General features: G+C 37.8%; 1 long non-coding RNA gene across 2 annotated transcripts in view; it reads right to left on the bottom strand.

Annotated features, from left to right (window-relative positions):
• Nucleotides 1–24,375, bottom strand: part of LOC309655042 — a 305,351-nt gene that overhangs the window by 166,987 nt on the left and 113,989 nt on the right. For both annotated transcript variants that reach the window (XR_014260572.1, XR_014260573.1), the window contains exon 2: nucleotides 3,945–3,989. This is a non-coding gene — a long non-coding RNA (uncharacterized lncRNA). The remainder of the gene's footprint in view (nucleotides 1–3,944; nucleotides 3,990–24,375) is intronic.

Below are 24,375 nucleotides of genomic sequence, written 5' to 3'. Positions count from 1 at the left end.
AATGGTCTCTTGCCTCTTAGGCAGGTCCAGACATTTTCACGGACTTCCCCACTGGCTAGCTGTGGCACACTAGCCCCCTTCAGGCTGTGTTCACGCAGCCAACCCCAGTCCTCTCCCTGGGATCTGAACTCTGAAGCCCGAGCCTCAGCTCCCAGCCCCTGCCCACCCCAGCAGGTGAGCAGACAAGCCTCTCAGGCTGGTGAGTGCTGATCGGCACCAATCCTCTGTGTGGGAATCTCTCCACTTTGCCCTCTGCAACCCCATTGCTGTGGTCTCCTCCGCGGCTCCGAATCTTCCCCCTTGCCCACCCTCCGTCCCCGCCAATGAAGGGGCTTCCTAGTGTGTGGAAACTTTTCCTCCTTCACAGCTCCCTCCCCGAGGTGCAGGTCCCATCCCTATTCTTTTGTCTCTGTTTTTTCTTTTTTCTTTTGCCCTACCCAGGTACGTGGGGAGTTTCTTGCCTTTTCGGAAGTCTGAGGTCTTCTGCCAGCATTCAGTAGGTGTTCTGTAGGAGTTGTTCCACATGTAGATGTAGTTTTGATGTATTTGTGGGGAGGAAGGTGATCTCCACTTCTTACTCCTCTGCTATCTTGAAGGCACCCCCCACTTCTTATCATTTTCGAAAGCATATCCCACCCTATAAACAAATCCATCTATAGTGTCTGCTTTGTCACAATTATCATGAAAATGGATTAATAGAAATTTCCCCTTCTGACAGTAAGTAAAAGGAAACTGAATGAGATGACTATAACGTTAAAAGCACATAAATGGAAATGTTTGTTATGATTATGCATAAATCCAACAAGACTAACGAACTCTACTGACCCAGTGTCTTGTCTGATGAACTTCCCCGAGTCATTCCAATGCATTCATCTTTTTCTACAGAGACCTGCCTTTTGTCCTTTCCTCTCTTCCCATCGACACACACCTAAAACTTCAGGTTTATCTTAGTTTACGTAATCTATTTGGCCCTTGACAAAGGGAATATAGACTCTAACCTTACAGTTAGGAATTGTCCATCAACATTTTTTGCTAAGTTCTTGCCCAGATTGATTCCAAGTCTATTGTGTTTTGACCTTTAATACTTCTTTGATTGCCTTGCAAGTGATAACCATGACCTAGAAGTAATGGCACCGCTTCTTGCCTTTTTCCCTAGTCTTTTCAAAGTCTGAAGTCTGAGCTGGATCTCTACTACCTGATGCTAACTGTGGTTGGCTTTGCCTGTGCAACCCAAGGACAGTGAATTATCTCCTATGTTATTAAACTCTGACACTGTCCATGGATCCTCCACCTGGGACCTTCACTCACATTCCTCTCACATCATACTTTTCCTTCTTCTTTGCTACTAATACTATTTTTTATAGCAGTATATGTTCTGCGAATCTCAGTGGGCCCTTCTTGTCCCCGGATCTTCAGTTGAACTTAATTTGGCACATTTACCTCTGATAAAATAGTTGTGCTAATGGCTGATATAATCATGGAATATGGCCAGAAACTGAAAACATTATGACAGTCTCTGAATTAATTCTTAATTAATTCTTTGACCAATTTGGTTTCAACAGCAATTACAAAGAATAGCCTATGTCATATTACTCAGGTGATCAGAGTCTTGATATTCAACATGTCCTTAACTTTTCTTTCAGCAACAATATACTTAGCATTAATAATTTGGGTGGCATTTCTAAAAAATGTCAAGAGACATACTGAATCATTACACAGAAGTTGTGTTAATAAATGTACTTTTCTGAATTTCAGATGAAGAAAATAAAAGGTTTTATATAAGACAGCATTAAATTTTTCAATCAAACTAATGTAGTATGTTCATGAAGAAACCTGATTTTCATTATGTGCATATTAAAATTTTACTCCTTTCATTATGTCTATGGATGCAGCTATCATATCTATGGATGCTCCTTTTTTTATGGACCAGGGTTTAACTAAGGATAAAAAGGGAAAAAAAAAATTCATCCACATAGACTAATGATGTACATACTTCTTGGAGCCACAAAGAATGATGTTTTAGGAGATGAGATGACTAATGACATCAGGCTATGAGACGCTTAATATATAAGAATGATATCAGAGTATTCCTAATAAAGAATATCTTTTTGTTCATGACAATGTGATTTACTATATAAACTGAAAAAAAACTCCAATTACAGAGCAAAGAGAAATTCTGAATGAATATAACAAACATTCATTAAGATTCATAGTTAAGCTCCTGTGGAATTAAGGGGAATCTTCTAAGGTAAAAAGAAAAATTAAAAGAAGAATAGCAAAATGGGTTGACAAAGAGGTTTTCATAGGAAGATATCCAGGTCTTGATAACCAATGAGTTACAATTTTAATGGCCATGGGGAACAGAGATGAGTACAGTTTGATTCTTGAATAACTGACCCACAGGTTTGAATTGTACACGTCCACTTACACATGGATTTTTTTCAATAAATAATGACAGTACTACATAATCTGAGGTTAATTGAACCTGTGGATGTGGGACCATGGATATGGAGGGCCTACTGTAGTTCTGGAACATCCACAGATTTTGATATTCGGGGCAGGTCCTGGAACCAATCCCCCACAGACACCCACGGACGACTGTACTTGGTCCCAGGTAAGGTAAAGTTGACATTTAGACCCACCACAAAAAGGTAGGGTTTTGATGGCTACAACCTCAATAAAGAGATAGACTAGAAAAGCTGTCCATCAGTCCAGCAGATAAAGACAAAAATGAAACTTGACTCTCTTGGTCTGCTCTCTTGCTTGAAATAATATAGTCTATGTGGAGAATGTGTGGTCTTAGACCTACTATCACAAAGTTGGGGTTTCCAATGTGTGCTACCTAAAAGTTATACGAAACCTTGGGCTGGAAATTAACATTAAAAAGTGATCCCAGCCTGACAAGACCTCTGAATTAATTTGTAGAAGTCAATAAAAACTTTTTATAAGGGAAACACATTTAATCAAAACCTCATAGTTAGCTAAAACTGATCTCACATAAGAAACAACATGTATACCCCAAGAACTTCGTATACACAACCATTAGATAAGGATTTTAAATATGAAGATTATAAATAAACATGTTAAATGGCAAAGACATGAAACATTACAATATGAGAAAAAACAAGGCACTTATCAAAAGGAGCGAATTACTTCAAAAGACCAAAATTACTTCAGAAAAGAACACACAGACAAAAAGAAATGAAAATTTTAGTCAATAAAATTAAAACCTCAGTGGATAGTTATATAGCAGACTTAAAATATTTTTAAAAACTAGAAAAATAGATCTGATAAAACTCTAGAATACATACAGTAACAGAGTTCTAGTATACAGAGGAAAAAAAACGTAGAATTTACAGAAGGAACAGGAACACTTCTATTCATCAAAACTGTGGCCTATCTAGTGACATCATCATACATATTGGTAAGTTCAAATGTCCCCAGCTCTAGCGTTTTCAGTAAAATTTTCAGGATAAGGTGCTGAAACACTGACAGCATTAAATCTAAAACTATCTGACAGCAACATTAGCTCCTTAAGTGATGCTTAACTGGGGAGATAACCACTTAATGTAATTATCAATTATCACTCCAATTTTAATATATACAGCTAAGATTCTAGAGAGACACACTAGGTGAGAAAAGAGAATATATGAGAAGGGAAAGACCATTTCTTAGTACTTGGGATTGTTTTTGAACATAGGAAATAATGTGTAAGGCCTCTTGGAAGATGTGTCCATGAATATACAACTAAACAAATGGCCACGTTAGTCTACCTTAGTATTAATGCCACTGAATGTTTTTCACCAACAAAGTGAGCAAATATGTGTGTTCTTACTTATCATAATGGCAGTCATGCTGAAGTAGCAAATCTCACCTTAGTACTATAATTTCTTTATTTTAAAAGGAAGGAAATGAACCCATGAAAATAAAACCATTATTCTTACCTCTTAGGCATAAATTACAATTCCCCAGAGGTGAAGTCACAAAACCTGATGGGATAAAAAAGGATATAAGTAATTTGTTATGAATCTGTGATAAATGTGTTCTTTGACCCAGTTATTCTCTGAGACTTACATTGGTATACATTCCTTTACGTTTTCCATTAGAAAAGAGTAGACACTTGCCAAAAACTAAGACCAAAGGCTGATATTTTTCTTAGTGCAATCATGGCTTTCATGTCAAAACGTAAAGTTGAGTCTAGCTTCGGAGGAAGGTTTTAATTCCAAGGAAATACCCTGACGCTCCCTACCCCTGATGATATATATAACCAAAGTAATGCTATCTGTCTCAATATTATGCACAAGCAAATAGTACACTGTCTTTTTTTCCAGATTTATTGAGGTATTATTGACAAATAAAATTGTAAGACATTTAAAGTGTACATGTGATGATTTGATATATGTATACACTGTGAAAGGATTCCTTCCACAGGAGTTAATTAACACATCTATCACCTCCCATATTTACTTTTTTGGGGTGAGAATATTTGAGTTCTACACTCTTAGTAAATTTCAATTATACAATACAGTATTATCAACTACAGTTGATATGAGTTCAACTTTTTAACTTATGTTTTTCAATTCCATATGTAAGTGCTAACATGGATTATTTGTCTTTCTCTGTCTGGCTTATTTCAATTAGCATATACTCCAATATCCTCCAGGTTCATCCATGTTGTTGCAAATTACACGATTTCTTCTGTTTTTTTAAGGTTAAATTATATTCAGTGGTGCCCAGTTTAAAAATGGGCAAAGGCCTGAATAGATATTTTTCTAAAGAAGATGTACAAATGACCAACAGGTACTTGAAAACATGCTCAATATCACTAGTCATCTGGAAAATGCAAATCAAAACCCCAGTGAGATCACCTCACACCTGTTAGGATGGCTATTATAAAAAAGAGAAGAGATAACAAATGCTGATGACAATGTGGAGAAAAGGGAACCCTTTTGCATTGTTGGTGGGATTGTAAATTGGTATAGCCACAGTGGAAAACAGTATGGAGATTCCTCAAGAAATTAAAAATAGTGCTACCATATGATCCAGCAATCCCATTTCTCGATCTATATCCAAAGGAAATGAAATCATTATCTTGAAGAGATATTTGCACTCCCATGTTCACAGCAGCACCATTCACAATAACCGAGATATGGAAACAAGCTAAGTGTCTGTCGATGGATTTATGAATAAAGACAATTGTCCATTGTCGTGATAGAGGCACTTTATTTCAGGAATTCAGAGAAATGAATCAGTGATGTTATTATGATAAACTTTGTGAATTATGTTAGTATTTTATAAGTCAAAAAACAAGTATAGAGATATTAAATGTCCTGCTTCATAAGGCTTCTCCTAATAAACATGATAGAGTAAAAATTGCTAATATGAAGTCTAGAAGCTTAAGCTCCGCTCATCCAAACTGAACTCTGATTCCTTAGTTTCTTCTCCTACCTCACCAGTTAATGTTCTTTGGGCTTGTGTCCCACAGAATTAAGAAACATTTCTTTATATACAATAAAGAAAGCATTTGGGGAGAAATGACATATTGAATAGGCTGGCAAGGGAGGATTTCAGTGAGTTAGAAGAGAGAGCTGAAGTATATGAAGAGAGATTCCAGGGTGCTTGCTCTAGGTTATACAGTATTTTCTGAGTGTTTAAAAAACACGATTAAGGCATTTATGGAATTTTATCAAATCTGTGGTCCCTGATTAAAAGATATAACATTTTATGTCACTAAGAAAAGTAAATGCTGCCCTTTAAACTAAGACATACTATTAATTAAGAGATGTAAAAGTGTGGGAAAATGTGTGTCTTAGAGTAAATGAAATTCAGTAAGTTAATCAAAAATTGCTTTTTGATTGTCATATTGTGTTTCTTCTATAAGAACTTCATTTTGAAAGTTGGCTTCCCAGGAAGCGGCTTCATTTTCTATACTCCATAAACTCTGGGAAATCCAGTCTCCTCAGAATATGCAGAATTGCAATGGGAAGTGGTAAAATGAACTAAAGACACCCAGGAAGAATTCTCAGAAGAAAAACAAAGACACGAAAAGAGGAACAGTCTCTAAGGAGCCACAGTCAGGACTCTGGCAAGGCATGGTGGGAGGAGAGTATTTTTGTCACCATGCCTTGCCACTGCAAAGTAGGCAGTGGTGAATGGGAAAGAATACTGTGAGGACCTGGTGAGTCAGAGGGTCCATGGTATGTGGGGGTAAGGGGGGTGGGGATGAGAGAAATATTGCTAGGGGTTAGAACTTGGAACTCCTTAATATCATTCAAGAAAAAACAATGAATTGTGCATTCCTTTAAATTATTTTGTATGTGTTTTGGACTGTGCTTTTAAAACTGTGATCTGAATTTACAAAAAAAAAAAGTAACCTATTTTATCTATATATCTATATACAGATATAGATATATTTTTTAACCTCAGAAATAAAATTAATTCAAAGAGAAAAATCTGGAAATCAAGGAGAATTTGTAGAGTAAATTGTTTAGTTCCTTTTTATTTTAACACCCTCTTTCTACCACACCAACTTCCCTTTTGTATTAGGAACTGTCTACGTTTGCAAGACAAACTCATTGGTTTCAGGTTCAGCCAGGCCATCACATCTTGGTGATGTGATGGTTTTGTTGTTGTTTTATTTTGCCATCTGTTTTGTTTTGTTTTAGATTTCCTGTGTGTGGCGGAAGCTGGGCTCCATATAAAGGATCAGAACGGAGTGAGAAGACTGGAGGGGTTGTATGCAAGGGGAGGAATCCTCTCCCACAGAAAAAAAAGGCTGAATTTGCACAAGACCTGGGCCTGATCATCATGGATTTCTGGACCCTGAATGCTTTGTGCCCAGAAAACTCCCTCAGATAGCTCCATCCTTCATTTTCCTTCCTGTCCTCTCCTCCTTCTTCTCTGACCCCTCCTCCCCCTCCTTCTCCTCCTCCTTTTCAGGTTTTTTGAGATATAATGGATATATAATAAAATTCACCCTTTTTGTGTAAATTTTATGAATTTTGATAAACATACAATCATATGACCACCATCACCACAAGAGCATTTCCACCATCCCAAAAAGTTCTACCTCTTTCTTTGTATTTAATCTCTTCCCCCCAGGCCCAGCCCCAGGAAATCTCTAGTTTGCTTTCTGTTCCTTTAGGTTTGTTTTTTCCAGAATGTCATATAAATGAAATCATACAGTATTTATACAACTTTTTGAATTTAGTTTCTTTATCTTAACATGATGCATTTGAGATGTATTCCCGTTATTGAAAGTAGAGGTAGTCAATTCATTCTTACTGAATAGTATTTCATTATATGCATATTCTATTTACCAGCTCATGAACATTTTGATTGCTTCTAGTTTGGGGCAATTACGAATAAAGCCACTCTAGGTGTTTGCATGCATGTTTTTGTGTGGACATCTGTTTTATTTCTCTTGGGTAAATATCTAGCAGTGGAATTGCTGGACCATAGTAGGGTGTATGTTTAACTTTATAAGAAACTTCCAAACTGTTTCCCAGAGTGGTTGCACCTTTTTGCATTTCTACCAACAATCTATGAGAAGTCCACTTGCTTTGCATTTTTTCCAGTACTTGGTATTTTCAATTTTCTTTTTAAGCCATTCTGGTAATTGTAACAGGTACACATTGTCAACAGGTTTTTGATGATTATGTCTTGAGCAGAGTCACAGGAAAGTAAAATCTTATCAATAAATGTGTGTTCTGATGAAGTTTGTGCTATTGAGTTATATTACTTTATTATCATTGCAAAAGATTATAAAGGAGGAAGTCGAAATGAGATGAGACATATAGGTTATTATTGGATAATATTGAATAAGTGTTTCTGCAAAAGAAGGAGGAAAAAATTGAAGATTCTTTTGTATTTTAATTAGAGCTATAAGACACCTGTGTATTCCATTGTGAACTTGGTTGCACTTTTAAAAAGACACTGAATTTAAAAATGATAATAACCTAAGAAAAATGTTTCTCCAGGAGAAAAAGAGTCATGTTGAAACTGACTCTAGTATATACTAGCAAAGGTGCCAAATAGAATAATTTACCTTTCTCCCTATGTTTTGCATTTATTAACTGAATTTAGGAACTACCATACATATAGATTTCTCAGAATAGTGTTATATTTATGCCAAATTCTCAGTTTTCAATAGCATTTATTTCCAAATAAGGGGAAAGGTTTAATTCCCTACTTGAACCTGAATATATTATAATAGAATAAAATTCCACTTGCATAGAACAAAACATTATTGAATGGCCACAGAATATACTCAATTCTGGCTAGTCATCTTGCAAATTGCAAATACTATTCTAACTGGAAAAAAAAAATTCACCCTGAATTAATTAGCATCAACATCAGGCTTGTCACAATTAAAATTTTTTAAAAATAATAATTTTTAAATGCAAACTTGGGGATGAGTTTGATAGATCAGAGAAAGAAAACAGAAAGTGAGAAAAGAAATACAAATTCCCAGAGTCAGGTTTTCAAGTCCCTGTCAAACACCAGATCAAGAGAAGTAAAAGAATGATTAGGCTCATGCGCTCACTGGCCCCATAGTAAGAAAGGCAAAGTGCTATAAGAAAAAAGAATTCCTGGTGATCTTCAATCTGACTGTGATGTAGCTGAGAATCCACAGAAGAACATGGTATTTGAAACTGGATGGATCCAAGTTCAAATTCTGACTATATCACTTATCATTTATGTGACATTGGGCAAATCATGAAAATATTCCACGACTCAACAATGTCTTACTTCAGTAATAGGGTAATGCTGGCCTCATAGAGTGAGTTAGGAAGTGTTTTCTCTGCTTCTTTTAGAAGAGATTGCAGAATTGGTATAATTTCTTCCTTAAATGTCTGGTAGAATTCACCAGTGGACCCATCTGGGCCTAAATGGTGTCTGCTCTGGAAGGTTATTATTAATGAGATTTATTTAATAGTTATGGGCCTATTTGGATTGTCTATTTCTTCTTGTGTGATTTTTAGCAGATTGTGTCTTTTAAGGAATTGGTCCATTTCATCTAGGTGATCAACTTAGTGGGCATGGAGTTGTTCATAATACTCCTTTTTTATCCTTTTGATTTCTGTGGGATTTGTAGTATGTCCTTTCCTTCATTTCTGATATGAGTAATTTGCATCAATTCATATTTTCCTTCGTTTGCTTGGCTAAAAGCTTATTGATTTTACTGATCTTTTCAAGAGCCAGCTTTTCATTTTGTTGATTTTCTCTATTGATTTCATTGATTTTGACTCTAATTTTTATTTCTTTTCTTCTGCTTATTTTAGATTTATTTTCTTTTTTCCAGTGTCCTAAGGTGAAAGCATACATGATTTTAGATCTTTCTTCTTTTTTAATATATACATTCCATGCTATATTTCCCTCTAAATTTTTACATTCTATTTTCAATTTCATTTAGTTCAAGTTATTTTAAAAATTTCTTTTTGACTTGTGCATTACTTGGAAATGTATTGTTTAATCTCCAAGTACTTGGGGGATTTTCCAACTATCTTACTGTTATTGATTTCTGCTTTAATTCCACTGTGGTGTTAGAACAGACACTGCATAATTTCTGTTCTTCTAAATTTATTAAGGTGTGTTTTATGGTCCCAAATGTGGTCTACTGTGGTGAATGCTCCAAGCTGGAGAAATATGTGTATTCAGCTGTTGTTGGATGAAGTTGTTGATAGATGTCCATTGTATCCAGTTAATTGATGGTGCTTTGAGTTCTACTGTGTCCATACTGATTTTCTGCCTGCTGGATCCACCCATTTCTGATAGAGAGATGTTGAAGTCTCCAACTACAATAGTAGATTCACCTATTTCTCCTTGCACTTCAATCAGTTTCTACCTCAGGTAATTTGATGCTCTGTTTTTAGGTACATAACACATTAAGGACTGTTATATTCTCTTGGAGAATTGACTCCTTTATCAATATGTAATTCTTCTCTTTATCCTCGAGAACTTACTTTGCTCTGAAGTCTAAAGCAGCTACTCCTGCTTTCTTTTTTTTTTTTTTAAATGAATAGCCCAGTTTGCTTTTTTTTTTTTTAAAGAAATTCACGTTCTTTTATTTATTTATTTATGACTGTGTTGAGTCTTCGTTTCTGTGCGAGGGCCTCCTCTAGTTGCGGCAAGTGGGGACCACTCTTCATCGCGGTGCGCGGGCCTCTCACCATCGCGGCCTCTCTTGTTGCGGAGCACAGGCTCCAGACACGCAGGCTCAGTAATTGTGGCTCACGGGCCCAGTTGCTCCATGGCATGTGGGATCTTCCCAGACCAGGGCTCGAAACCGTGTCCCCTGCATTGGCAGGCAGGTTCTCAACCACTGCGCCACCAGGGAAGCCCTCCTGCTTTCTGCTTTCTTTTGATTACTGTTAGCATGATATATCTTATTCCATCCGTGTATTTTTAACCTATATGTATCTTTATATTTCAAGTGGATTTCTTATAGACAGCATATTGTTGGGTCTTATTTTTGACCCACTCTGACAATCTCTGTCTTTTAACTGGTATTTTCAGACCAATGACGTTCAAAGTAATTACTGATATAATTAGATAAATATCTACCATACTTGTCATTATTTTCTACTTTTTGCCCTTGTTTTTTGTTTTTATTTTTGTCTTGCACACTTTTTTTGCCTTTGTGATTTTAATTGAACATTTCATATGCTTCCATTTTCTCTTCTTTTTTAACTTTTTTAAGTGGCTGTCCTAGAATTTGCAATATACATTTACAGCTAATCCAAGTCCACTTTCAGATAACACTCTACTGATTTACAAGTGGTGCAGGTACCTTATAATTATAAAATATTCCTAATTCCTCACTCACATCCACTGTGAGTTTCATTTACTACTTTGAGCATTAAAATTCTATTTAATTTGAAAGTTTTTCCAAATTCTTTAAATAAAATACTGTATCTGAAATTAAGTCTGTACCTATAATTAATTCTGTGGTGTTTCAGCTTAGTATTTTTTCTTTTTATGTATTTGAAATTTTGGCTTAAAGATTTATTTTAAATGGAAAAAAATTATGTTTTTAATTTTATTTGCCTGTTTCTTTCTCACTATGCCCTTTCTTATCTAAAGTTTTAGGTATTTCTTCCACCTGATTGCTTGTAGCCCCCAGGCAGGAATGAGGTTTAGGGATCCTTCTCTGCAATGATCTTGGAATATTTAAACACCTCTTCATAAAGTAGATGTTATTCTGCCCCACCTCCTTGGCATCAGAATTCATCTTTGTCTTCTGGCCTTCCTAGGCCCTGAGTTTCCTATGAAGTCATGGACCCATGCAGTGTAGTTGTTCCAGTCTTTCCTGTATATTGTTAAGGACCAATTTCTCCAATCCCTGGCTTTAAATGTAGGTATTCATCTTCTCAGCCTTTCTTGTATGAGCACTCTTAGGCTTTGTTCCCTGGCAGGAACCAATACCCTAGGTACCGCTGCCTGCCTCCCTTTTAGCTTTCAGTTTTCTGTACTCTTAGCATGGACGGAAATATCTATCTTGTTTATGAGGCTAGAGACAACCTATCAACTATCTCATTTACATTGTTATTTGTTATTATTCTATATTTATATCATTTGGATATAAATGATATACAAAGCATACATTTATTGTGCCATACTTATAAAATATATTTCTTGCCGATTCATTAATCTTACAATATTCCCTACCTCTAAAAATGTTGTAAGCTGACAAACTGACTGATCTAAAACTCCCTTGCCACAAATTTATAGATTTTTTTCTTTATGGTTATCTTGCTAACACCCATGTGGCTTCCAGAAAGAATCTATTATCAATAAAAGAATTATAAATGTCATACTAGATGGCAATAAGTCTTATTCCTTTAAAATAAAAAGGAAAAAAAAAGTGAAAAAAAAAGAAGAAAAAGTCCCAATTCCTAAATGTAGCAATTTTGAAGAACCATCCAGCTTGTTAAAATGGAATCATTGCATTGCTATTCATTTTCCAGATTTGTAACTTTTATTGTCATCACCCTCATTAAGCAGCATATAATTGAGTGTTCCTTTGGTATCTGGCACTGTTCTAGGTGTTGTAGTATTTAGCTAAGGAATTAATGAACAGTGGAAGCAAATCAGTATATGAGGTTTTTCTCTCTCCAACAAATAGCCAAAATACACCCAGGGCAGCTTTTTGGAATTCAGATAGCCCAATATAATGTAAAATATTGTTAGCTCCATCACCTTTGTGGTATTTATTCCAGCCCTCTAACAGTGTATTTTGCAATGTTGTATTGATCATTTATTGAATAATTATTTTAACAAATGCTTAGAGAGCACCTATTTTGGGACAAGCACGCTACCAGATGGAGAGACAAATTATTGCATATCAATATCTCTGATTTGTGTCACTTTGCAATCACTCCTAATATTATGCCTAGCTTATGTTAAGTGCTTAGTGGATGTTTGTTGAAATTAACAAGGGAGTGAATCAATCCATGAATAAAATTAAATGCCTTTAAAGGATAAAAGGGATAGAATAGGCAGTTTTGTCCTTCTAATAAAATATATTAGCCCCTTAAATTTTTAGCACAAAGTCATCACACATCCACTGGGATAAATTAATTTACCCATTAATTGTCTCATATGGCCCAGCCTGTTTACTGATCACTTTCTATGTTTCTAAGATGCAAATGCAACCATATTCCCAAACTTCCCTTATACTTTGGAAATTCCAGCTCAGGCAATGTGAGCAGAAACAATGTAGTGTGAAGAAGTGACCACCTACACAAGATTTTACCTTTTCTTTTCCCACGCAGCTAGAATAGTGAAAAGGCGAACCTAGGAACCATGTATTGAAAAAGGAGCCTTAAGATAGAGTGAGAGGGATCTCCAAATAACTCCTCGGAAGAGAACTGTTCAAGTAGAAAGGCTCGCATTGGTTTGATAAGTACACTAGAAACAGACTTTTATTGTGCTAAGCGACAGAAATTTTAGATTTGATCTGTTACAGCTGTTAGTAATACCTTAATGAATCAACTCTTTTCTCCAGAACAAGTTCACGTGACAGTGTAAGAATTAACAATATGGGGCTTCCCTGGTGGCGCAGTGGTTGGGAGTCCGCCTGCCAATGCAGGGGACACGGGTTCGTGCCCCGGTCCGGGAGGATCCCACATGCCGCGGAGCGGCTAGGCCCGTGAGCCACAACTACTGAGCCTGCGCGTCTGGAGCCTGTGCTCTGCAACGGGAAAGGCCACGACGGTGAGAAGCCCGCGCACCGCGATGAAGAGTGGCCCCTGCTCGCCGCAACTGGAGAAAGCCCTTGCACAGAAACGAAGATCCAACACAGCCAAAATTAAATAAATAAATAAAAATTTAAAAAAAAAAGAATTAAACAATATGATCTCTTCATTATTATATGTAGATATTACACCCTTGCATAGTTTAGTAAATGAGTGTTAATATTTTTATAAATATTTTTCCTTATTTTTTTATAATAAATACCCACCAGAGATTGAATTCTGTAGAGAATCCAGAGAAAGGGTGCAAAAAGAGAAGAGACTGACAATTTTACCAAGTTACATATATTGGTCATTTTGTGTTTTATTTTTCTTTTTAAAAAAAATAAACTGAAGCATTACTAATAGCCCAGTCATAGAAAGGATTGTGGTATTACATAAGTGTTTGCCACCAAATCAAATCTGAGGACATTTTAGTCCATCAAATTGCCTTTCATCTCTATAAAGTTTGGTCATTGACTGAAAGGAAACTTTAGCAACAGCGAATTGCTTATAGTTCATTAAACCCAGCATGGTGTTTCTTATCTATTTCTTCTGTCTGGAATGACCTTGCCTGCTTCTTCACTTGGTTACTGACTCTTCATTTTGCCTAAGGCATCACCATCTCAAAGGCTGACCCAAGTGACCTTTATATACTGAAATTATCTTTTTCTGTCTCCTCCACACATCTATAGGCACATCAATGGCAGGGACTGTGTCTGACTCATTATTCAATTCCTAATACCTAGTACAGTGCTTGTTACAGGTGCCTGGGCCTTAGTAAAATCTGTGCGTGACCAAAAGAGCTACAGGATAGGAGGGATCACTTTTGACTGGGGAGGAATCAGAAAGCATGGCCAGAGCAATGTAACATATCACTTGGCTTTTAAAAGATGGGCTGGCTTTCCACTGTGCCGTGGAGAGGTACAGTATTCCAGACAGAGGGGGAGCTATAATTAAGGATGTGAAAGGAGTAATATAAATACTTAGGGAGACGCTGGAGAAATAAAATGTGAATGGATAAAATGTTTATGTATGTTAACAGGACAGTTAAGTCTAGAAAGGTAAATTATGAAGAGACTGTGGAGGACTTCGAATTATTTGCCAAGTTAGGCCATTGGACCCTCATCTGATTAGACTGGAGAATTGTTTAAAAAGGTTTGAAGAGGAAATTGGCATCATTCATTTCACCAGTAATTATAGGGATCTAGGAGTTGTACTATGGTTTCGAGAATGAAATTGAAAAGGTAGGAGTGCATGGGACAGATAACAAAGGGCTCGATGACAGATTTCAGGTTTTGGTGAAGAGGAGGCAGTCAATGACGGCACCCAGGTTCCAAGTCTGGACACCCTGGGAATAATGGCTTTGGTTCATCAGCTGGGAATATGTTCAGCTGCAAGTAACAGGAAACCTAATTTACAGAAGTTTATACAACAAACAGATTATTTCACATATTACAAAAAGTCTGAAGTTGAGTGATCATTGACATTAACTTAGTAGCTTAACGAAGACAGACACACAGGATCTGTGTCATTCTCTTGGCCTTTCCTTCCCAGGCACAAGTTGGATGCTGAAGTGTCAGCAACATATGTGCATTGGAGACAAAAAGAAGTGGGGGAAGGGATTTTAGGAGCTGCAAGTGTCCTTTCCTCAGTAGGCTTCAGCCAAGTCTTATTGTCGAAAATGGTATTATTTGGGCCTATTGAGCTCCATGGGGAGACAGAGTAGAAGAGTTTTTTATATGTACAACTTTCAAAGTGTAAAGCATCACGGAAGAAAAGAGTTGAGAATGCAAGTTAAGTTAGATACTCTATAGTGTCTGCCATAGGTAGTAACTTAAGTAAAGGGATTCAGGTTCAAGATGTTTTCATGGAATGAAGATAATTTAAACTGAACTAAGAGACTTCTGTGGACTCTTGCAGGTTAATTAGAAATGCTGACAGGAAATCCAGGTCTAGACTAAAGTTATTTTTCTGTAAACTATCCTAGATGTTCCAATCAATCAGCTAGTAAGAGCATTAGTAAAGAGAGCAGAATACAGTGGCATTCCCAGGCTCTCCAAAGCATTGCTATCCAAAATAAGTATAATGTGAGCCACATAGGGAATTTTATATTTTCTAGTACCCACATTAAGAAAAAGTAAAAAGCAATGGGAAAATAAATTTTAGTAATATGTTTTCTTATATCGACATATACCAAATATAGTCATTTCAACATATAATCCATACAAAAAACAATAATATAGTTTTCATTATTTTTATCTTTGGTCTTCAACATCCTGTGTGTATTTTATATTCATAGCAAATATCAATTTGGACCAGCTATATTTCAAGGGCTCATTAGTCACTTGTAACTCATGGCTACTGCACTGAACACCACAGCTTTAGTCATTGTAAAAAATCACAAGAAATCTCAATCAAAATACCAGCAAGTTATGTTATGGATAGCAACAAATTGTTTCTAAAGTTTACTTGGAGAGTCAAAAGACCCAGAATAGCCAACACAGTATTGAAGGAGAAGGACAAATTTGGAAGACTAATGTTACCTGACTTCAAGATTACTATGAAGCTATAGTAACCAAGAAAGCGTGGTATTGGTGAAAGAATAGACAAATAGATCAGTGGAACAGAACAGAGAGCCTAGAAATAGACCCACATAAATATACTTAACTGTTCTTTGACAAAGGAACAAAGGTAATCTAATGGAGCAAAGATGATCTCTTCAACAAATGGTACTGGAACAAATGGACATCCACAGGTAAAAAAGAATTTAGACACTGATCTTACACTCTTCACAAAAATTATCTCAAAGTGGATCATAGACCTAAATGTAAAAATGTAAAGCTATAAAACTCCTAGAAGATAACATGGGAGAAAACCTAAATGACTTAGGGTATGGTAATGCTTTTTTAGATACAACACCAAAGACATGAGCCATAAAAGAAATAGTGGATAAGCTGGACTTCATTAAAATTAACAACTTTTGCTCTGTGAAAGCCAATAACAAGAGAATGAGAAAATAAGACACAGACTGGGAGAAAATATTTTCAAAAGACACATAAAGGACTGTTATCAAAAATATACAAAAAAAAAACCTCTTAAAATTTAACAATAAGAAAGCAAACAACTCAATTAAAAAAACTGACCATAGACCTTAACAGATACCTCACCAAAGAAGATATACAGATGGCAAATAAGCATACAAAAAGATGCTCCACATTATAGTTGTCTGGGAAATGGAAATTAAAACAACAGTTAGATATCACTATATACCTGTTAGAATGGTCAAAATGCAGAACACTGACAACACCAAATGCCGACAAGGATGTAGAACAACAGGAACTCTTATTTATTGATGGTATGAATGCAAAATGGTACAGCCATTTTGGAAGACAGTTTGCTGATTTCTTATGAAACTAAACATACTTTTACCCTATAATCCAGCAATACTACTCCTTAGTATTCACCTAAATGAATCTAAAAATGTCCACACAAAAACCTGCACATGGATGTTTACAGCAGCTTTATTATTCATCATCGCCAAAACTTGAAAGCAAGCAAGATGTCCTTCAGTAAGTGAATGGATAACTAAGCTGTAGTACATCCAGATAATGAAATATTATTTGCAATAAAAAGAAATCACCTATCAAGCCATGAAAAGACATGGAGGAAGCTTAAATGCATATTACTAAATGAAAGAAGCCAATCTGAAAAGGCTATATACTCTGTGATTCCAACTATATGACATTCTGGAAAAGGCCAAATTACGGAGACAACAAAAAGATCATCAGTTGGCAGGGACTGTGGTGGGGGAGGAAAGACGATTAGGAGAGCACAAAGGATTTGGGGTGCAGTGAAAATAATATATTTGATAGTATAATGACAGATATATATCATTATACCCGAACCCATAAAACACTAACAAGAGTTACCCTAAGGTAAACTACGGACTTTGGATTAAACTGACACATAATCATGATGTGTCAATTTAGGTTCATCTTTGGCAAAAAATGTGCCTTTCTGGCAAGTGAGGTTGATAATAGGGGAGGCTATGCATGTGTGTGGGCAGGGGTTATATGGGAACTCTCTATACCTCCCTCTTAATTTTGTTACAAACCTAAAACTGCTGTACAAAATAATCTCCTTTTAAAAAAATCACAAGAAAACAAAAATTAGAGAGTGGATTGAATCTACTTTAAAGAAATCCAATCTTAGCCTTTCTTATGCATTGATATCTCACAAAAACAGAAAGTCAGGAGGGTAGCAATGTTCATGATGTTTTTAAAAGAATTCCAGTTGGGTCTTCCTTTATTTCTGCTTCTTGGAGAAGGAAGAGTTGGACAACGCTTTGGAGACCGTGATGCACAGGATGTTTCAGGGATAAACCTTCTCTTTAATAGGCAGCAGGACTGGCTATTGATAGTACTCTCTTGGATTATCAGGTAAATTCAAATATTTTAGACTGAAGATGGATATAAAAGGAGCCTCACTGATATTAAGAAGGAAAGAATGGAAACTGACTAACTCCTGAAGAAGGCAATGCTTGATGGGCTTTAAAGTTTTTGCACACCGAACCTGTATGACAAGTGTTACATACTGTTTTGTTTGAGGTCACTGAGGTTACTCTCCCCACCTTGCTGTCGCTTGCTGGGATAGAAGTGAGCATAAGTATTTTTTCCTTGCAGCAAAGCATTAGAGGGGCTACAGAAATGAAAGTGGCTGCTCCCTTAAATGACAGGGCTCTGTCTGCCCAGGACCACAAACCTAGTGCATTCATGGGGCCTTGAGAACACTATGATTGGGACACTAAGGGAGCAGGCTCTGAGGGTACATTTGGTCTCAGCATTTCCAGAGATGACAGGCATTATTTTAAGCAGATAGGATAGGGGGTCCCTGGTGAAAGAGAACCAGCAATGGCTTTCTGGACATAAGAAAACCCATTTTGGCCTAAGCCATTTTGTGATCTAAGCCTGGTTACAAAGCTTGTCCTTGAACAGGTCTTGGTAATGAAGGATCTTAAGGAAACAAAGGAATGCAGGAACAGAGAAAAGGCAGTCAAACAACAGTGCAGTAATAAAGCGGAGTTCTAGTTCCTCCTCAAGGGATAGACATAATAATGTATCTTTGAGTTCTGCAGGGACTAAGGCCCCCACCAGGTGGAGGATGGAATGATGATGTTGACTCTCCTGACTTCAATCAACTAAGGCTTGGACTCTGTCAACCTTTGCCCCAATTCTATGCTGAATTCTCCTCTACTCCAGCCCCTTCATGAACATACATGTACCCTTAGCTTAAAACTTCCCCAATTTTGCTGTTAAGGAGACACTGCCTTGGGAAAGATTGCTGGGGTCCTCTTTACTTGCTGCAAGTAATAATAAATCCTTCCTTCTCCTGATCTTTGGCTTGGTTGTATCTACTGGCTCAGCAACCACCAAGAGGTGAACCCAGTATTTGGGTAATATTATTAACTGACGAGAATAGACTTGTTATGAGAAGAAATCTAGCTAGAAGTCACCAAACGTCCTCCTGGAATGTCATTGCTTCTTTCCTCTTCTAGAGCAATCTGACTTTTCCTTCAAAGGCCATCCAAAAATATCACCTCCTTTGTGAAGCCCTTCCTGATTTCCCCAGGCAGAAGTCCTTACTCTCTCTCCTATACCACCATAGCTATAGTAAACAACTTTTATAGCACATGGATTTTAATAAAATGTCTGCTCACATTATGTATTCCTAATTAAGTATACAATTCTTAAGAGCCAAAACTACAGAACGGCTTCTTCAGCCATTATCTTTGGACTTGTGGTCATTCCTGACCAATTGTAGGCACTCAATAAACATGAATATTGGTATAATTTTCCTTCTATCTAACGTCATAGCTAACAGTTAGAAATATCAAGTTTTTCATCAGTAAAAAGGGGCAAATTTATCTTTCCTACTAAGCGCACAGAGTTGTGGTACCAATGGAGAGAAACGTCTAATCATGATAGATATTATATAAAGTACTGATTTAAAAGTCACTTCTGCCCCTAACGAGTAAAATGTTGATGTATCACATACTAATAATAGCAAACATGTATAGAATGCTTACCATGGGCCAGGCACTGTTCTAAACACTTTGATATTTTACCCCTTTAGTCCTCACTGCAGCTTTGAGATAGTTTCCATTATTATTCTGTTCATTTTGGACTTTAGAAAATTGCAACACAAAATATTCAAGTCTTCCTCCTGAGCTAGTAGGCAGTTGAATTAGAGTCAAACCATGAATCCAGAATTACACACAAAGCAATACCTACCACGATAGACCATCTTTCCATCAGCCTGACGGGATGAAGGGGAGGTGGCAAGCAGCCAGCCCTGCATGATATCGCCACTAAATGCGGCTCCAGAAGGACCATCCCACTCTGCCCCCAAACACAGGAAATGAGGATGGACTCTACATTCCCATCCCAGAGAAGCAGGCTTTTTGTAAACACATAAGGGCCAATTCAGATGACTATCAGAAGAACAGTGACTTAAAAATGCAGATGACATATACGCACTACTATATAGAAAGTAGATCACTAATAAAGACCTACTGTAGAGCACAGGGAACTCTATACTCTGTAATGGCCTATATGGGAAAAGAAGCTAAGAAAAAAGTGGCTGTATGTTTACGTATAACTGATTCACTTTGCTGTACACCTAAATCTAACACAACATTGTAAATCAACTAGGCTCCAATACAAATGTTTTTAAAAATGCAGATGAGAAAGCATAGGACTGTCAGAGGCTTCCAGGGTGGGTGTGGCCTTCCTAAATGAGATGTGAGTCACCAGGAGTCACAGTGCCCAAGGTGAGTCAGTATCTCCTTGAAGAATCTCTTGGGAGACTGGAGGGGACACCAAGAAGCCTGAGTTTTGTTTGTGTTTCCGCAGGTAGCTGAACAGAATTTTTACATGGTGGTTTGTTTTGTGGAGAAGCTGGATAATCAGAGAATACTAATGCCAGCTGCAACCTGAGCTTGGAGTCGAACAGCTTCGCCAAGAGTCCATGCCTGGGAGCTTCCCTGGTGGTGCAGTGGTTAAGAATCTGCCTGCCAATGCAGGGGACACGGGTTCAAGCCCTGGTCCGGGAAGATCCCACATGCCACAGAGCAACTAAGCCCGTGCGCCACAACTACTGAGCCTGCGCTCTAGAGCCTGTGAACCGCAACTACTGAGCCCGCGTGCCACAACCACTGAAGTCCGCACGCCTAGAGCCGGCGCTCCGCAACAAGAGAAGCCACCGCAATGAGAAGCGTGCGCACCACAACGAAGAGTAGCCCCCGCTCACCGCAACTAGAAAAAGCCCGCACACAGCAACGAACACCCAATGCAGCCAAAAAAAAAAGAGTCCATGCCTGGAGGGACGATGTATCTTTTCATGTGATTTAGGTTTTTATTTTTGCAATAACAGCATGTGGTAGAAATATACAGTATCTCTGGGCCTCATAATTTTGAAAACTTTGCCGCATGCAAATTTACTGCAACAATGCTTTCCTCGATGAACCCTATTGAAATAGGCATTTGATACATACTCAGTGAAGTTGACAATTTAAAATAAATAATTATATATATTGGGAGCAGACATAAGGGGAATACAGGTCACAGCCCTCAGTGGAGTGGACAGGGGATGGAGCAGGAGAGATACAAGGGTCTCTGAGTGACCAATTTCTCCCCCAGACATATTGCTGTGGTTTTATCTTTATAATTTCCCTTTTGAGATCATGTGGATTTGGGGATAAAAATACCCTATGCCATATGTGAGAGACATGTTGTAATTTAGAAATATCAAGGGATATAGGTTTGCTTGTCAAATGAATGATATAAGGAGTTCTAATTGGCACGAGAAAGAAGTCTTTCCTTAAATTTTCTTCTCTGACTTGAGCACATATGCTCAGAACTAGTCACATATGTCTTATGCCTTTCTCTGCCTTAGCAATTTTTGAGACTCTGAATTTTCTGCTTGGATGGTGCCCAGTTCTCTGTTCCTTATCAACTTGGCAGCTGAGCGCAGCTGCCTTTGCCTTAAAGCAAAACCAGAGGTGCTCTCACTGAACCCGGTGCCTCTCCTCCAGGAAGCTAATCAACCAAAGCTGATCAGGAGCTTCTTACAATGACATCAGGGGCTTACATCATAATCACTGATAGAGCAAAGTAATAAAAATGGAGATGATTTTCTGCAGAGCTAACAAAAAGAGAAGGAATTTCTAAAGATAACGGCAAGTTTCCCCCGTGTCAAAGCTAAATGAGGCAGCGAGCAGAAGGGGATTTCAAAAGTCATCGCCTGAGTTCGTAACATTGGCTACTTAGAAACAGACCGAGGCAGTTCCAGAATGGAAATCTCAAATATTTACCTGGTTTTAGTTAATAGACAATACTTCTCTGAAGGGGGAAATCTAGAAAGAGATCACCTTTATAATTCACATGGGGGGAAATGAATGTCAAAAAATAGGATTGAGACATGATGTTTTTCAAAATCAAATCAAGTTTCATCTCAGATTCATGAAGAGGCTTCTACCTTCACCATACAGGGTATATAGAGGTTAATTCCTAGAGCTCAAAGAACAGGGATATCAGTACTATGGGACTTAGAGATAATTTTATCTAATATTCTGTGGTTGATAGTGGTAAAGTGACTTCCCAAGATCATACATTTAGGTAATGGCAGAAATGAGAATCCATTTATGGATTCAATCCTGGGTCTTTGAACAATACACATCTGTCTTTTTGGTCGAATTGAGACTCCAAAGCCAAGATCTAACTGCTTCAAGCAAATTATCATTTACTCAGTGATATGGTGTAAGCTATATTTTATGCCATTTTAGAAGAAGGGTGTGAGAACTGTCCTATCCAGATACCCTTGGAAATTTTGCCTGGTGTCCCAGAATCACTGAAACTTGCCTTGAGGATGCTTTCATGTTTTTGGACCCTTTCAGAGACATCAGGAAATATGTTGAATTCCCTTAAGGTAAATGGTAAAAACCCCAGACATTGACATTTGTAACACTGCCCAGTGCATGTCAAAGGCACACACCATAGAGGCATGCAGAATTCATCATTTCAACAAAAAATTGCCATAAATCTGTATATGCTGAAATGGTGATTTACTCAGTAGGACCTCTATATCACATATAATGTGTAGTTTGATTGGTCAGAAAGTGGTACCTGCAGAACAATCCACATACATTGAGAATACAATTTAGAACTGATGTGGTCTTTTATATTTTCAAAGTCTTTCACAATCATGCGTTATTTAGATTCAGGCTGAGCTTGGGAGCTGACGCCCCCGTGCTGAGCGCTCTTTTGGGAAAAATGAAAGCTAATAATGATCGACACCAGAGTTATGGGAGGTCCCTGTATCCCAGCTCTGTCCAAGCCTCAGATTCCACAGAGGTCTTTGCCTACAACAGACTGGGATCTTGACTAATTTATTTTTTCCACAAATACCAATTGAACTCTGATATGGATGCTGGGGATTCAGTGGTGAAAGCAAAACAAATAAGGTCACAGTCGAGATCTTTGAGTTCATGATACTTACATTCTAGATGGGAAGGGCAGGCAGTAAGCACTTAAACACCTACATGAGATCATTTCAGATAGTGAGAAGGGATGCAGAAAGGAAATCTGAGTAACGGAGTAAAGAGTGATCGATGGAAATGGATGAGGCCAGCCACTTTCCTTTAGATAGGGTAGCTGAGGATGGCCACTTTAAGGAGATGGCATTTATGGGGGATGTATTATGAGGAGAAGCTCGTCACAGGAAGATCCGGGGAAGAGAGTCCCCAGTAGGAGGATCTTAAAAAAAGAAGGTGCTTGGAATGTTCCATGAAATGAAGAAGGTGGCCAGTGTGGTTGGTGCAGAACGTGGGCGTAGAGTAAGCATTGGCTGAGTTTTGGCAGCCCTCTTCCCAATGTTTAGAGGATTCCTCACCTTTAACAGTCTGGCAGGAAGCAGAATTTGCCTCTTAATATAGAAACTAACAACCTGAGTCTCTTGTTTTTGCAGCTTCTCTATGCAAACACCAAACAAGGTGGGGGATGGAAGGCCATGAGCACGCATCCTAGGTTAGACCAATTGGACAGACCTAGAATTTGGAGCTAGAAATGCATGACAACAAGATATAGTAGTGGCAGGGGTGCCAACAGAGGCCTCCAAGGTCTAATCTGGGACCTCAGAGAGACAGAGAAAAGTCTGGTATCCCATACTTAGAGAAGGCAGCAGATGCAACCCATAAGAAGGGATCTGGGCATTATTTTCATCGAGTCCATTTGTTTTTTCCAGTTTTCTCTGTCTAGTTCTCCAGCATCTCCAGTAAGTCTATGAACACCCTAATAACTTCAAAACCTTTATTTTCTGCTTGAATCATTCAGAGTTTGTTTGGTTGCTAGCAACTCAAACTCTTTCAGATTGATACAGAAATTGGCTCCAGGAGTGGATACACACAACAAACCATCACTGGGGAGAGCGGGAATTGGTTTTCCAGCTTGCTTAGAGCTGAAGGCAGTAAAAATCAGCTGGTATTAGGGAATCTGACCTCAGCACTTCACAGCAAGCAGTGGTGAAGAAACTAATCTAATTCTTACCTGTGGTCACCTGCTATGAAGTGCCACTGAAGGCTAAGCTTTGGGGACCTGAGAGAACCCTTCTAGGAGGAGATGGCTGAATTTGAGGGCTCTGATATGGGTGCCTATTTCTAACAAAATGCTGGGAAGCTAAAAAAAAGGACTGCCAATCTGAAGTTCTTAAATCCTCCAAACAAGTTATAGACTGATTTTTTGTGACTGTGCTAAAAGGGATTTTTTTATGACTGTGTTCAGAGAAACTCTAATTTTAGCCTTCTCACGGAGGCTGAGAGATCTTTTTTCTTGCTGCACCATGAGGGCTGATCCAATGGGTCCCATGATTGTGAGCTCACTTAAATTTACAGTCTAGGTGTCCCATGAGAATTTTAGGACATTTCCTAGAAAAGTGTATGACCTTGAGAATTGGAATAATAGCCTAAGGTAATCAAGAACATGCAGAGTTCCCTGAACGATTCCTGTCCCCCAAATTGGCAGCGCCCAAACCTTCCTTAGTTCTCTTTGAGAAGTGAGCACCCTCCACTCTCCTATCTGGAGGG

This window comes from Balaenoptera physalus, assembly GCF_965194825.1.
Source record: "Balaenoptera physalus genome assembly, chromosome: 2".
NCBI classification, from domain to species: Eukaryota; Metazoa; Chordata; class Mammalia; order Artiodactyla; family Balaenopteridae; genus Balaenoptera; species Balaenoptera physalus.
Note: the sequence above shows the minus strand (reverse complement) of the source record. Positions and strands in the feature narration are given on the sequence as shown.